Below are 15,040 nucleotides of genomic sequence, written 5' to 3' on the forward strand. Positions count from 1 at the left end.
ATAAAGTGATGAAAGAAAATGACACACAAGGGAGGGGATGATAGCAGGAACCAAAGTTTCACATTCCAGGCATTCAGGATTTAGCAGGAGCCAATGAAGGTGACAATGTTATTTGTATGTCTCTTGCTGAGAGTTTCCAAGATGAGCTATATTGGGGACATTCTTTCATAGGCAAGCTGAAACAAGTGTGGATTATGCCCCAGATCAGTAATTATTCTTATCTGTTTCTCAACTAAATATATGTGACAAGTTATACGTGTCTCATAGACTCTAAGGTCAGAAGGGACCATTATGATCATCTAGTCTGACCTCCCGCATGATGTGGGCCACAAAAGCTCACCCACCCACTCCTGGAAGAATTCTCTCCCTTGACTCAGCTGCTGAAGTCCCTAAATCATGATTTAAAGACTTCAAATCGCTGAGAATCCTCCAGCAAGCGACCCCTGCCCCATGCTGCGGAGAAGGCGAAAAACCTCCAGGGCCTCTGCCAATCTACCCTGGAGGAAAATTCCTTCCTGACCCCAAATATGGCCATCAGCTGAACCCCAAGCATGCGGGCAAGATTCTCTAGCCAGACCCAGTCTGAAGGAAGTTAGATTCCTAATACAGGTAAATCCTGTTTGTCATGGATAATCCAAAGAGTTTATAACTGGAAAAGAGTGATTGATCTTGTTTAAGTTTTGTGCACATTGCATCACCCACTTTTCTTTGAGCAGTTCTGTAATGCACAGCTTTTATTTACTCCAATAAGCTAATTGTAGAGCACTCCTGTTCTCCAATTTTATTGAACCTACCAGTTAATTTAGGGCCACATTGTGGCTGGCTCTTATAATTATCATAATTATAATTAATGGAGATATCCTATCTCCTAGAACTGGAAGGGACCTTGAAAGGTCATTGAGTCCAGCACCCTGCTTTCACTAGCAGGACCAAGTACTGATTTTGCCCCAGATCCCTAAGTGGCCCCCTCAAGGATTGAACTCACAACCCTGGGTTTAGCAGGCCAATGCTCAAACCACTGAGCTATCCCTCCCTCTTATGTAGTGTAATGAGGTTCTCCCGTTTGCCCTCGCACTTTGGGACCCCTGCGTCCACAAATCAGCCAGAGACCTCTCCTGGGTGCAATCACCAGGGCCTTTTATTTACAGTGCCAGGTCCCACTGCCTTCTATTTACAGACTGCTCCAAACTAGCAACCTGGGGGACAGCTCACTTCTCCAGCAAGCAGGGACGCACAGCCCTTGGCTCCTCCCTTTCCTTTCTCCCCCATTCACTTTCTTCCTGCCAGCCGTACTAGCCCTTGGCTAATAAGGCCCACAGGTGCTTCCCTTCTATCAATTAGTCGTGGCATACTCAGCCAGCCCCAATTAATGCTGCTTAATTGGAGCTGGGCTAACGGGGCTGGCTCAGGACCTCCTGGCCAGCACCCTATTACACACCTCCCCCTTATGCACCACCAGGTCCGTCCAACCTCGGCCCTTCCGCCCTCTGCCCGGGGGGCTCCTCTGGGGAAGTTCCCCGCACTTGGCCAGGTGATCCCCAGCATCCTCTCCTGGGTTTTTTTTCCTCCCACACCCGCAAAATGTACATTGCTTGGGGAATGGCTGCCCCCATAGTTCCGCCTCTGCCCACACGTCATCACACCAGTCGCACCCCTGCAGGCCTTCCATCCTCTGTATCGCCTTTACTTTTGGTGGGGGGGTCAGGATCCATCCCACCATCCTGCGGGACCCTCTGTGCCTCCGTTTTCCCCCACCACCCAGTGGGTTCTGGGTCCCCTCCCCGGGGAGCGGTGTTGTGGGGTGCTCCAATTGCCCCCTCTCCCCTTCCAAGGAACAGGAAGTGTCCTCTTTTCTGCTCAAGAGAGGGTCTCGGCCATCACTCCTTGGAAGATGCCTTTCTTCTATCTTGGAATAATGGTCTGTTCTATGTGTTTCCTCCAACAGTGCTGATACTAAGGGTGATGAACAAGGTCAGACACAACAGAGCCAGAGTTATCCATATATAGTACCAACCTGACTCCAACAAGCTTGGTATCCTTACCTGCTTCACCTGTGTGTCCAACTGTCATTCAAGCTCTTGACCATTTCTCATCTCCTGTCACAGGATGCATGTCATGTGCTTCATCCCAACCTAATAGTTCTCTGACTCAAGGTGTGGCTCCTCGATGGTTCATGGGGTTAGAATCCTCCTGCTCTAGAGAAGTACAACAGATGTTACTGAATAGTAAAAAGAGATCAACCCACACTACTTACCTGCAGAAATGGAAGAGTTGTCACTGCCACCTGCCTATTTGGAGCTATTTTCAGTCATCCTGGATTATCTGTTGGATCTTAAGAAATCAGGGTTATCAGTTAGTTCGATTAAAGTTCATTTGGCTGCAATATCAGCCTTTCATTCTCTGCTAGAAGGATTCTCCATATTTGCTCTTCAGGTATTGTCTAATTTATTAAGGGTTTGGGGACTCTCTATCTGGAGATTAGAAACCTTACCCTGAATCGGGACCTCAACCTGGTATTCAATTATCTTATGTGATCTCCATTCAAACCAATGGCAATCTGTACTCTGTTGCATTTATGTAGGAAAACGGTCTTTTTAGTAGCCACCATGTCAGTCTGTATGGTTGGTGAGACTGGAACCTGGATGGTTGATCCCTCCTTTTCAGTGTTCTTCAAGGATAAGGTTTCTTTATGTCCACACCCGAAATGCTTACCTGAGGTTCTGTTAGAATTCCACCTTAATCCATTCATCTGCCACTGTTTTTGCCGACGCCACATAGTTCTCTACAGGAATTATGTTTACGTACCCTGATATTAAATATTAAAAGGGCATTAGCCTTCTTTTTATATAGGGACAAGCAATTTAGGAAGTCTCCTAGGCTCTTCATTTCCTTCGTGGATAGATCCACGGGGTCCTCAATCTCTACTCAGAGACTGAGATGAATTTCTGGGTGCATTATCATTTTCTATAGTGCTGCAGACATCCATGCCCCACACAGTGATAGCACATTCAACCAGATTGCAGACAACATCTACGGCATCACTGAAGAATGTACCCTGAAATAAGATGCGCTGCTACGTGGACTTCAGTACATTTGTTTTTGAAACATTATGCCCTGATCCATGATGTCAGATCTGATGCTGGACTTGGTTCTGGTATTGTCTTCAGTTCTGGACTCTGTTGTGAAGCTCCCTCCTCCATCTGGGGATACTGCTCAGAAGTCACCTCAAAGAAGAAGAGGTTACTCACTTTGTGCAGTAAGTGCGGTTCTTTGAGATGTATGACCCTATGGGTGCGCCCTCCTTTCCCTCTTCTTCAGACTGTTCCTTAGGGGACATTTGGGTGGAGAAGGAACTGAGGGTGGTTCACCTGTGCACCCCTGTATAGCCTCAGTATCCAACATCAGGAGTCATAGGACACCTGTGGGCTGGACACTAACAGAATATCTCCGATCAAGGGCTCAAGAGGTACATGTGCCTGAAGTGGAGCACTCATAGGGAAATGCATCTTGAAGAACCAGTTACTGCACAAAGTGAGTAACCTGTTCTTCTTTTAATTCTTCAGGATTCTTCCTGAATCTTCTGTGTTCGGAGAATAAATTGCACGAACACACCAATTAAATAGTTCATGAATTAGTGATATTTTTACATATTTGAGTAAATTCATAAGTGTTAATCATAGAAATATTAAAGCAATCATAACAAAGTGTTTGGTTCCATAGAAATCATGAGCAGTGCCTATGTTCAAAACGTATTTAAAAAAAAAACCCTTAAAGGAAAGGTTACATATATACTTCATAAACATTAATGAGTAAGAGCAGAAGGTTAAATAAAAACATGAATTTGGATAAAGTTTTACAAACACTTCCTAACTTAAGTCTAAGCATATTCTGGATTTCAAATAATTTTGATTCAGCTCTTGGAGTTTGTGTTAGTAAGATTACTGGTTAAACACTTATTCCAGAATTTGTGCAGTGCTGAAAATCTGCAAATAAGAGAGAGCGTTTGTTGTGGCTTTGAGTTAAGACTCGTTAGGGGACGTGGGGAGGAAAGAAGGCCTAATTTTTATTACCTTGTTTTTATTGCTTAAACAGATAGCTTGGAGCTTTAATCAACCATTTTACTCCCTTGTTTAAATTAAAACCAGTTCTCTCTTAACAAGCAAATTGTGGATGATATTATTCCTCCCTTGAGAAAAGAATCACATCTCTCAGATGCCTTTGCTGACAGCACACGTTTGTCCTCGGATGATGCTTTTATTTTGCCTTTCAAATAAATGTTGGAAATGGTCAGTGGTCAAATCTCGGGTACAATGTAGTGAGATTTCCCCCCATCATTGAGCATTTAGGAAAATGCAGGCCACCATATAGGGCTGCAGAGTCCAGTGCAGCAGAACCAGTGCAAACTCTGTTGTGCATGTGCACCAGGCAGGGCATAGGGAATGGAACTGGGTTAGACCGAGGGAGAGGAAATCTGCTGCTTTACAAGCCATCTCTTATCTTCCCACCTTGAATAGGCCATGGGCTGGAATAGCTTCTGCAGAGTAGCTCTGCACCCTGCACAGCTCCCCAGCTCCAGGCATGGCTAGTTGAGCAGGAGCTAGGCCCCTGAATGAGTAAAATCTGGTCAGCATTTTAGAAAGCAAAATACAAACTCTTATGGGTGACCAACAAAGTAATTATCAGCGGTGCCTGCAGGAGAGCCAGGAGAGAGAAGATTTATGACAAGAGTTTCTTGCTTTTATTAGCTTGGCATCACCTTTTTTGGGAGAAAATACGTTGAGAGTTTTCCAAAGGGAACTTTCCTGCTTGTTTTATACTTCTCTGCTTCGTGAAATAAAACAATCAACCATAAAATAATATGAGCTAATATAACCTAGAATCAAATGTATAAGCCTATACGATTTTGTGCATATCTTACAGCTCATTAATGTGAAGTTGTGACTTTACCGTATCACACTTCTCCCACAAATTGATTGCAGCAGAATAATTTTTGAGGCCTTCCTCCTCACATAGCTATCTGAGCTATCTGTGGTATTTCCAGGGAGACCATTTTTACAGTAAATACTATTTACACTGAGTTGTTTAGTGGACTCTACTCTCCCCCTTTCCTGGATTTGTCAGGTTTATTTCTGCCTCCATCTTCTTTCATGCTTGTTGCTGTAATTTCTTCAGTTATGGCTAGGATTACCATCCATCCGTATTTCCCTGGACATGTCCGGCTTTTGCATCTCTAAATAGCCGTCCGGGAGGAATTGGTAACAAGGTTAAAAGATCCGTGATTTTTCTCCTCCCCTCCCTCCCTTCCATGCAGAGTGTGGCTGCTGGTTGGGTGGCTGGGCCTGATTGAGCCGCTCCCATTGGCCTCCAGCAGACAGAGCCCTCCCCTGTTGCCTGCAGCGTGTTTTGCCTACACGTGGACATGGACATGGTAAGGGGAGTCCCGGGGGGCAGTCAGGGAGCAGGGGGAGGGTTGGATGGGTCCCCGGCCTCCACCTGTCACCCCCCCTCCGCGCATCCCCATCCCCATGGCCCCCCCCCCGCCTGCCTCTCCCTTGCCTGCTTGTACTGCCAGAGCCGGCAGCAACTGCTGTCTGCTGCCCCCGGGTCCTAGTGCCCCCCATCCACTAATGGCAAGACAGGCTGCCCTTACCCTGCCCTTCCATCCTAGCCCTGAGCCTCTCCAATGCCCCAAACCCCTCATCCCCAGCCCTCATCCCCCCGCACCCTAATCCTCTGCCCCAGCCCTGAACCTCCTCCTGCATCATGAACCCCTCATCTCCAGCCCCAGCCAGAGCCCTCATCCCCCCACACCCTAATCCTCTGCCCGAGCCCCCTCCTGTATCATGAACCCCTCAGCCCCCAACCCTCATTCCCCCCGCATCCTAATCCTCTGCCCCAGCCCCGAGCCCCCTCCTGCATCATGAACCCCTCATCTTCAGCCCCAACCCTCATCCCCCCTGCACCCTAATCCTCTGCTCCATCCCTGAGCCCTCTCCTGCATCATGAACCCCTCATCCTCAGACCCAACCCTCATCCCCCACACCCTAATCCTCTGCCCCAGCCCTGAGCCCCCTCCTGCATCATGAACCCCTCATCCTCAGCCCCACAGCCCTCACCCTTGCACCCCCTCCTATCCCCAAACTCCCTGCCCACACACCCCCTCCTGCCCTCAAACTCCCTCCCAAAGCCTGCACCGCCTCCCACCCCCAAACTCCATCCCAGAGTCTGCCCCCCTCACTCCCTCCTGCACACCCATCCCCTGCCCCAGCCCGGAGCCTGCACCCAGCACCCAAACTCTATCCCAGAGCCTGCACCTTGCACCCCTCCTGCACCCTAATCCCCAGCCCAGGACCTGCACCCCAGGCCTCCTCCCCCCACTCAACCCCCCTCCCAGAGCCTTAGGCAGGTGGGGGGGAGGGTTTTGGGCACCACCAACATTTCTACAACCCTGCCACCCCTATGAGTGGATAAGGGAGGGGCAGTTAGGGTGGGGGGTTCTCAGCAGGGGGCACTCAGGGGACAAGAAGCAGGGGGGAGTGGATGGAGCAGGGCTAGGGCAGGGCTCCCCCCCCCCCATGTCCTCTTTTTTGATTGTGGAAATATGGTAACCCTAGTTATGGCAGGAAGGCTTTCTTACAGTTGGTTGGCAAATGCTTAGCTCCCAACTCTGTTGTTGGTCTGTAGATTATGCCAGAGGCAGGGACTTCTCAACTGACTCCCTGTATTTGGCAAGCCTTGTCCTGAATTTGCTCTGGTCCTTTGTCTCAGAGGAATGGAGGTGTTATGGTGGGTTGTTGAAGCAGTTTCCTATGTAGCCAGGTTACAGCTTATTGAGGGCCTGTAGCGGAGCAGGACTCACTCCTGCGGCCCCTTCTACTGGTTGTCTTGGGAATTAGCTGGTTTCCAGCCCAGAGCGCCCTCTGCAGGCCAGTGTCCCACTGCCAATTGCCCCCGTGTCCCTCCCTGGACTCCAGTGCCCTGTTAGCTGGGGTGCTGCCCCCTGGCCATACACCCCTCAGTCTCAGGGTGTCCCCTCCCTGGGGAACCCCCACCCACTATCCCCACCTTGCCTCAGTCTGGGCTACTGCCAGTCATCGTCTAGCCCCATGCCCTGGGGCAGACTACAGTATCAGCCTACTCATCACTGGCAAGGTTGGGTTTGGACCTGCTGCCTTGGCCTTCCCCTGGGCTGCCCTCTGCAACCCCCAGTACCCCTTGGCCTTCTGCTAGGCCGCAGCCTGAGGCTTTCCAAGCTGGAGCTCCCCAGCTCCTCTGCCTTTCCCCAGCCCTGCTCCACTCAGGTACCCTGTCTCTAGCTTCCTGCAGCCAGGCCCTTCTCTCTCTGAATGCAGAGAGAGACTGTTGAACTCCTGGCTCCCAGCCTCTTATACAGGCCAGCTGTGGCCTGATTGGGGTGTGGCCCAGCTGCAGCCGCTTCCCCAATCAGCCCAGCTTTTAGAGCTGCAGCCCTCTCCAGGGCCGTTTTCAAGCCATTTCAGGCAGGAGCGGGTGTCCACCCCGCTACAGGGCCTTAAAGATTAAGAGCAAGGCCGTGACTAGGGACTGGAAGATGAAAAGTGTGGCAGGATGAATGGTCTGCAGTCTGGAAGAGCTATTCAGAGCTTCTTAGATAAGAGAGAATGCACTTTCATTTTTAAAGGAGTGAGTCCTCTCCCAGAGCTCTCCAGCTATTCTTGCACGTGACACTAACTACAGTTTTACATATTCTTCCCTTAAACCGGCAATGCTCCACTTGCAGAATAGAACCACTCCCAGCCACCCACACGCATGTCCTTTCCTGTGATGGGAACTCAAAGACCTGCATTGCTGCTCAGATTTAAACTTCATTCTTAGCTAGTAGCATCAGCATTCAAGTGCACAATTGTGAGATGCAAAGGGTGCTCTGCTACACACTGCAGTACTCAGATTACCTTGTGAAATGCTATTGAACACGCTGAGATGTTAACTTGTCTTTCTGCAGCTGGAAGGTTTACACTTATTATTGAAAATGATTTAAATGATGTCATATGGTGGTGCCTAATCCCCAGTGCTTCTTCGAGATATCTCACATGTTGACCTAGTTCTGTGTAAGTAAAAGCAGGATGAATGTGAGCTTAGCTGAAAAGGAACCATTTTCTGCATGACTGTCAGTGTTGCATACTGAGCTGGTTAAATAAATGCTGATGAGGCAGCTCAGCTCCTCTCAGAAATCTCTCAGCACCCTCCAGGATCAGACACTATGTTCTGGGCACCACATTACCAGTAAGATGCAGATGAGGGAGTTCAGAAAAGCACAGCAAAAACTAGTAAGGGGCTAGAAGAGCTGATTTCTGGGGAAAGATTAAAAGAGCTAAATGTATAGCTTGTCTAAGCAATTGCTAGGAGGACAGACTAAAAAGACTGTGACTGTTTATATTAGGAGAGGTGAAATGAGAAAATAATAAATGGTTTAGTGGAGGAAATCAGGTGCTCCTAGTTACCATCTCTAATGCAACAAGACCAAGGGAATGTTCAATGAATGGCAGCAAATTTTAAAAATGATAAAAGTATAACACAGTCCATGATGTGGCTGTAGACTCACTGCCACATGCTGACCTTGAGGAAAAGAACTTATCAGGATATTTAAAAAAGGGGGTATTTATATTGATAATGAGAACATCCAGGGTTATGTTAGGATAAAAATATTTTTGGAAGGGCTATGTGGCCTTAATCCTACAAACAAGCATGTGCTTCCCTTTACTAGCATGAGTAGTCCTGTTTGTGGTAGTAAAGTTAAGCACATGCACAAATGTTGACAGGATCAAAGCCTATAAATCCTCATGCTTCAAAGCATAAACTAGCCACCAACTGATGGGAGTAGGGAGAAACTTCCATTTTGGGAAAGGTATCCCATTAATTGTCTGCTACGGGGCTCCTCGCACATTCTGCTGAAGCATCTCCACCAGCCATTGTCAGAGAGAGATTGCTGGACTAGATGATCTGATTCGGTATGGCAATCCTTTTGTCCCTGTAATAAGCACCTATGAAAATTTGAAGGGTTCAAACACCAAAAGAGGAGAGGAATCATTGTAGAGAGTGGTACAAGGGGTTATAGAGGAGTCATGGGATGAAGTTAAGAAGAGAAAGTTTAGGCTGTCAGGAACATTTCCTGACTAAACAATAGTAACCTTTGGAATAATATCCCAATGGAAGTGGTCAAATTTTAACATTAGTTTAATGATTATATTTATGTAAAAGATTTAATTAGCTGTGGATTTTTAAAAATCATTTAAAGCTAGACTAGAGGAAAGCAATAAAATATAGATTCTAAGGCCAGACGGGACCGTTGTGATCATCTAGTCTGACCTGCTGCATAGCACAGGCCAGAGAACTGATCAAAATAATTCTTGAGCAGGTCTTTTAGAAAAACATCCACTCTTGATGTAAAAATTGTCAGTGATGGAGAATCCACCATGATCCCCTGATAAGTTGTTCCAAAGGTTAATTACCCTTATTTTCTGTCTAAATTTGTCTAGCTTCAGCTTCCAACCATTGGATTGTGTCAGACCTTTCTCTGCTAGTTTGAAGGGTCCCCATTTTTAAATATTTGTTCCCCATGTAGATACTTTCAGACTGATCAATTCACCCCTTAGCCTTCTCTTTGTTAAGCTAAACAGATTTAGCTCCTTGAATCTTTCACTATAAGGCATGTTTTCTAATCCCGTAATCATTCTCTTGGCTCTTCTCTGAATCCTCTCCAGTTTATCAACATTCTTCTTGAATTTGTGGGTACCAGAACTGGACACAGTATTCCACCTATTCTACTGTTGAATAGTACAGGACCCAAGACAGACCCCCTGTGGAACCTGGTAGATGTGCCTGCCCAGTTTGACAGCAAACTGTTGATAACTCTTCTGAGTACCTTTTTTCAACTCTTCTGAGTACCTTTTACAACTGTACACCCACTTTGTAGTAATTTCATTTAGACCTCATTTCTCTAGTTTGCTTATGGGAGTGTCATGTGGGACTGTGACAAAAGCCTTACTTAAAATCAAGGTATATCACATCCAATATTTCTGCCCATTCATTATGCCAGTAACCCTGTCAAAGAAGGAAATTAGGTTGGTTTGCATGAATTGTTCCAGACAAATCCATGTTGGCTATTCCTATCACCCTATTATCATCTAGGTTCTTACAAATTGCTTGTTTAATCATTTGTTCCGGTATCTTGCCAGGTATCGAAGTTAGGCTGACTGGTCTATAATTCCCAGGTCCTCTTTGTTCCCCTTTTTACAGATAGATACTATGTTTGCCCTCCTCTGGCCCTTTGGGACCTCAGCTGTCTGCCATGAGTTCTCAAAGATAATCACTAACAGTTCCAAGGTGGCTTCAGCTTAAATACCCTAGGGTGAATTTCATCAAGTCCTACCAACTTGAAAACATCTAACTTACCTAAATATTTTATAACCTGTTCTTTCCCTATTTTCCTATACTAATCTCTTGTAAAGTATCACTGTGAGCTGTTCAACGCATGCTTTGCTCCATTCCAGAGGTGGCTGAGTGTCACTGTTAGGTGATGTATTCACTGTATGATTCTTTAAAACACTCTGGACTCCTTTGGGGTGAAGTGGGCTCTAGAAATGTAGAAACTATGATTATCACTTAATTTTATTCAGAGAGGATGCACAGCAGCTGTCGTACTGCGCTGCATAGCACATTGTGGATTTCAGTTACAGCTGGTAGATCTAAATTGAAAGGCAGCGCTTTGGGATACAGAATTCTGGACTAGATGAGCTACTTATCTGATTCTGATGACTGAAAATGCTGAGGATCCTTATCTCTTCAGACATGTTGGTTTATATAAAGTGGTCTGCTGAGATTGTTTTCACTCCAGAATAACAGGATTTGCTGACTAATGAGAGACACTGAGAGCCTAAGGAGCAGCAATTAACTAAGTATACAGGAGGAGGCTGATGAAATTTCCCCGAGCACATAAGGTGCAAAAAGGGAGAGAAACAAACAGGTAACTCACCTTCATGTCTGTTAACCAGTAAAATCTCTAGACAGCAACTAGTGCATTCTGCAATTCCATGGCTATAGACTTTGCCACCCAGACTACTCATTATCAAAGACTTCAGCGCCCCCTCATTGCAAAAAAACCCAAAACTTCCTTCCTAATCCCTACCAGTCATAAATGACATGAGTAGTGCTGTGCTGGTTGCATTATCTGTTTTCATATTTAATTCTTTGAAAACCTCCCTTTTTGAATCCACTTAACACTGTCTGAGAAAGTAGGGGCCTGCTGCAGAATTTAGGCGCACTTTACTAATAAATATATAGGGCATTTCCCATGGTAGAATGGATAGAACTCTTGTTACAGCTTTGCTGTCCTGGGTCATTTGCAGATAGAATATAGTGTTGTCTGTGTCATTACAGCAGGCTCTTTATCATGGCAGTAAAATTAAACATTCCTCTAATCATTTGAAATTCATTGCTCTCTCTACTGGAATGAACAAGATATTCCAAGAAGTCCTGTAAGGCTATCATGTGTCACCCATAACAGTTAATAAAAACTCTTTCCTTTTAGTTAGTAAAGAGCATGAAAAAACAAGTGTTCCATTTAGAAAATGTCCAAGCCAGCAAATGTCCTGCATGATTCTGTCATTCTAGAATAACATGATTTGCACTCCAGTTAATGGGGACTTCACTTTATATAACTAATAGGAGCTTTTCTCCTCCAGTATTCCATATTATTAAGTTCCCTATGTACAGACTTCACATATTGTTTAATCACATACAGTGGGAGGTGACCAAATAGCACATGAATGCTTTATTTTTTCAGATCTGTTCTTAAATCTGCGTGAGAAAATTGGTCCTCAGACATTCTTTTAGCCAAGATATTTTCTGGGATTCATCAGTGTTTGTAAGTAATGGAAATTTCCAGAGGCAGGTATAAATCAGTATGGAGATAACGAGGTTAGTTCAATCAGGGAGGGTGAGGTGCTCTGCTAGCAGTTGAGGTGTGAACACCAAGGGAGGAGAAACTGCTTCTGTAGTTGGATAGCCATTCACAGTCTTTGTTTAATCCTGATCTGATGGTGTCAAATTTGCAAATGAACTGGAGCTCAGCAGTTTCTCTTTGGAGTCTGGTCCTGAAGTTTTTTTTGCTGTAAGATGGCTACCTTTACATCTGCTATTGTGTAGCCAGGGAGGTTGAAGTGTTCTCCTACAGGTTTTTGTATATTGCCATTCCTGATATCTGACTTGGGTCCATTTATCCTCTTGTGTAGTGACTGTCCAGCTTGGCCAATGTACATAGCAGAGGGGCATTGCTGGCACATGATGGCATAGATAACATTGGTGGACATGCAGGTGAATGAGCCGGTGATGTTGTAGCTCATCTGGTTAGGTCCTGTGATGGTGTTGCTGGTGTAGATATGTGGGCAGAGTTGGCATCGAGGTTTGTTGCATGGTTTGGTTCCTGAGTTAGAGTTGTTATGGTGCAGTGTGTGGTTGCTGGTGAGAATATGCTTAAGGTTGGCGGGTTGTCTGTGGGCGAGGACTGGCCTGCCTCTCAAGGTCTGTGAAAGTGAGGGATCATTGTCCAGGATGGGTTGTAGATCAGTCCTCAGCTTAAACCTCTCCAACGCATCATCAGTGATCTACAACCCATCCTGGACAATGATCCCTCACTTTCACAGACCCTCTGTTGCTGATTCCCACACACTTCACTCCAACTCACTGGTTTAGATAAAGCAAAAACAAGTTTATTAACCACAAAAGATAGATTTTAAGTGATTATAAGTGATAGCAAACCGATCAATGCAGATTACCTAGCAAATAAACAAAAAACGCAAACTAAGCTTAATATACTAAATAGATTGGATATGAATAGCAGATTCTCATCCTAAGAGATGATACAAACAGGCTGCAGTTTCTTAAGGGGTCAGCTGCACTTGCTTTAAAGCTTGGAATCCCCAGGTGTTTCATTCACAGGCTAAAAACCCCTTTAGCCTGGGTCCAGCACTTCCCCCAGTTCAGTCTTTGTTCCTCAGGTGTTTCCAGGAGTTGTCTTTCGTGGGGAGGGAAGACCAGATGATGTCATTCCCTGTCTTATATAGCTTTTGCATATGGCGGGAACCCTTTGTTTCAAAGCCTGGTTCCCAGACCAGTCTCTGGAAAAATACTGACATCCCAAGATGGAGTCCAGAGACATATGGTCTCATCACATGTCCTTGTAGAGTCATAGCAGCCGTTACTTCGAGGCTGTCTGTAGTGTTTTCAGGAAGGCTCCCCAGGTGGGAGATAAGCTTTCCCTAATGGCCCATTGCCCTGAATAGGCCCTATCCTACCCATCATCTAGACTGAAAGCATCTTGCTTAGTGGGTATCACCCAGGTGTAATTTTCAAGGCTCCATTGCTTGGAATATTTAAAAGTAGGGTTGTCAAAAAAGTTAATCGCAATTAATCACAGTTTTAATTGCACTGCTAAACAATAGAAAACCAATTGAAATTTATTAAATATTTTTGCATGTTTTTCTACATTTTCAAATATATTGATTTCAGTTACAACACAGAATACAAAGTGTACACTGCTTACTTTATATTATTTTTTATTACAAATATTTGCACTGTAAAAATAATAAAAGAAATTGTATTTTTCAGTTCACCTCATACAGGTACTGTAGTGCAATCTCTTTGTCATGAAAGTGCAACTTACAAATGTAGATTTATTTTTGTTACATAAATGCACTCAAAAACAAAACAATGTAAAACTTTAGAGCCTACAAGTCCACTCAGTCCTACTTCTTGTTCAGCCAATCACTCAAACAAGTTTGTTTACGTTTACAGGAGCTAATACTGCCCCCCTTCTTATTTACAGTGTCACCAGAAAGTGAGAACAGGCATTTGCATGGCACTTTTGTAGCAGGCATTGCAAGAAATTTACATGCCAGATAAATGCTAAGCATTCGTATGCCCCTTTGTGCTTTGGCCACCATGCCAAAGGAGATGCTTCCATGCTGATGATGTTCGTTAAAAAAATAATGTGTTAATTAAATTTGTGATTCAACTCCTTGGGGAAGAATTGTATGTCTCCTGCTCTGTGTTTTACCCGCATTCTGCCATATATTTCATGTTACAGACACTCCCCGATTTACACAAGCGTTCCACTCTGGAACGCCTTGCGTAACTCAAATTTTGCGTAAGTCAGAAATGTATACCCGACCATTACGCGCAAACAAACCCCAACACTCATATTTCTAGCTTACGGAACTTTTTCCTTAAGTGCGGATTTGCGTAAGTCGGGTTTGCATAACCCGGGGGGCGTCTGTATAGCAGTTTCTGATGATGAATCAGCATGTGTTCATTTTAAGAACACTTTCACTGCAGATTTGACAAAATGCAAAGAAGGTACCAATGTGAGATTTTTCTAAAGATAGCTACAGCATTCAACCCAAGGTTTAAGAATCTGAAGTGCCTTCCAAAATCTGAGAGGGAGGAGGTGTGGAACATGCTTTCAGGAGTCTTAAAAGAGCAACACTCCGATGTGGAAACTACAGAACCTGAACCACCAAAAAAGAAAATCAACCTTCTGCTGGTGGCATCTACTCAGGTGATGAAAATGAATATGCACTGATCCGCACTGCTTTGCATCATAATCGAGCAGAACCCATTAGCAGCATGGACACATGTCCTCTGGAATGTTGGTTGAAGCATGAAGGGACGTACGAATCTTTAGTGCATCTGGCACGTAAATATCTTGCAACACCGGCTACAACAATGCCATGCGAACACCAGTTCTCACTTTCAGGTGGCCTTATAAAGGAGAAACGGGCAGCAGTATTTCCTGCTAATGTAAACAAACTTGTTTGTCTGAGCGATTGGCTGAACAAGAAGTAGGACTGAGTGGACTTGTAGGCTCTAAAGTTTTACATTGTTTTATTTTTGAATGCAGTTATTTTTTATACATAATTCTACATTTGTAAGTTCAACTTTCAAGATAAAGAAATTGCACTACAGTACTTGTATTAAGTGAACTGAAAAATACTATTTCTTTTGT

General features: G+C 45.0%; 1 protein-coding gene across 8 annotated transcripts in view; it reads left to right on the forward strand.

The window, feature by feature from the left end:
• TEDC1 (tubulin epsilon and delta complex 1) overlaps positions 1-15,040 on the forward strand; it is a 205,109-nt gene that overhangs the window by 169,263 nt on the left and 20,806 nt on the right. Inside the window, exon 9 of one of the 8 annotated variants that reach the window (XR_010590042.1) lies at positions 5,312-5,428. The exons of 6 other annotated variants lie outside the window; for them this stretch is intronic. The gene's annotated coding sequence lies outside the window, so the exon portion shown is untranslated. Of the gene's footprint in view, positions 1-1,945; positions 2,434-5,311; positions 5,429-15,040 lie in introns of all 8 variants that reach the window. One more of the 8 variants, XR_006174597.2, reaches the window with a different exon arrangement.

The sequence above is a fragment of the Chrysemys picta genome, chromosome 8, assembly GCF_011386835.1.
Source record: "Chrysemys picta bellii isolate R12L10 chromosome 8, ASM1138683v2, whole genome shotgun sequence".
NCBI lineage: Eukaryota > Metazoa > Chordata > Testudines > Emydidae > Chrysemys > Chrysemys picta.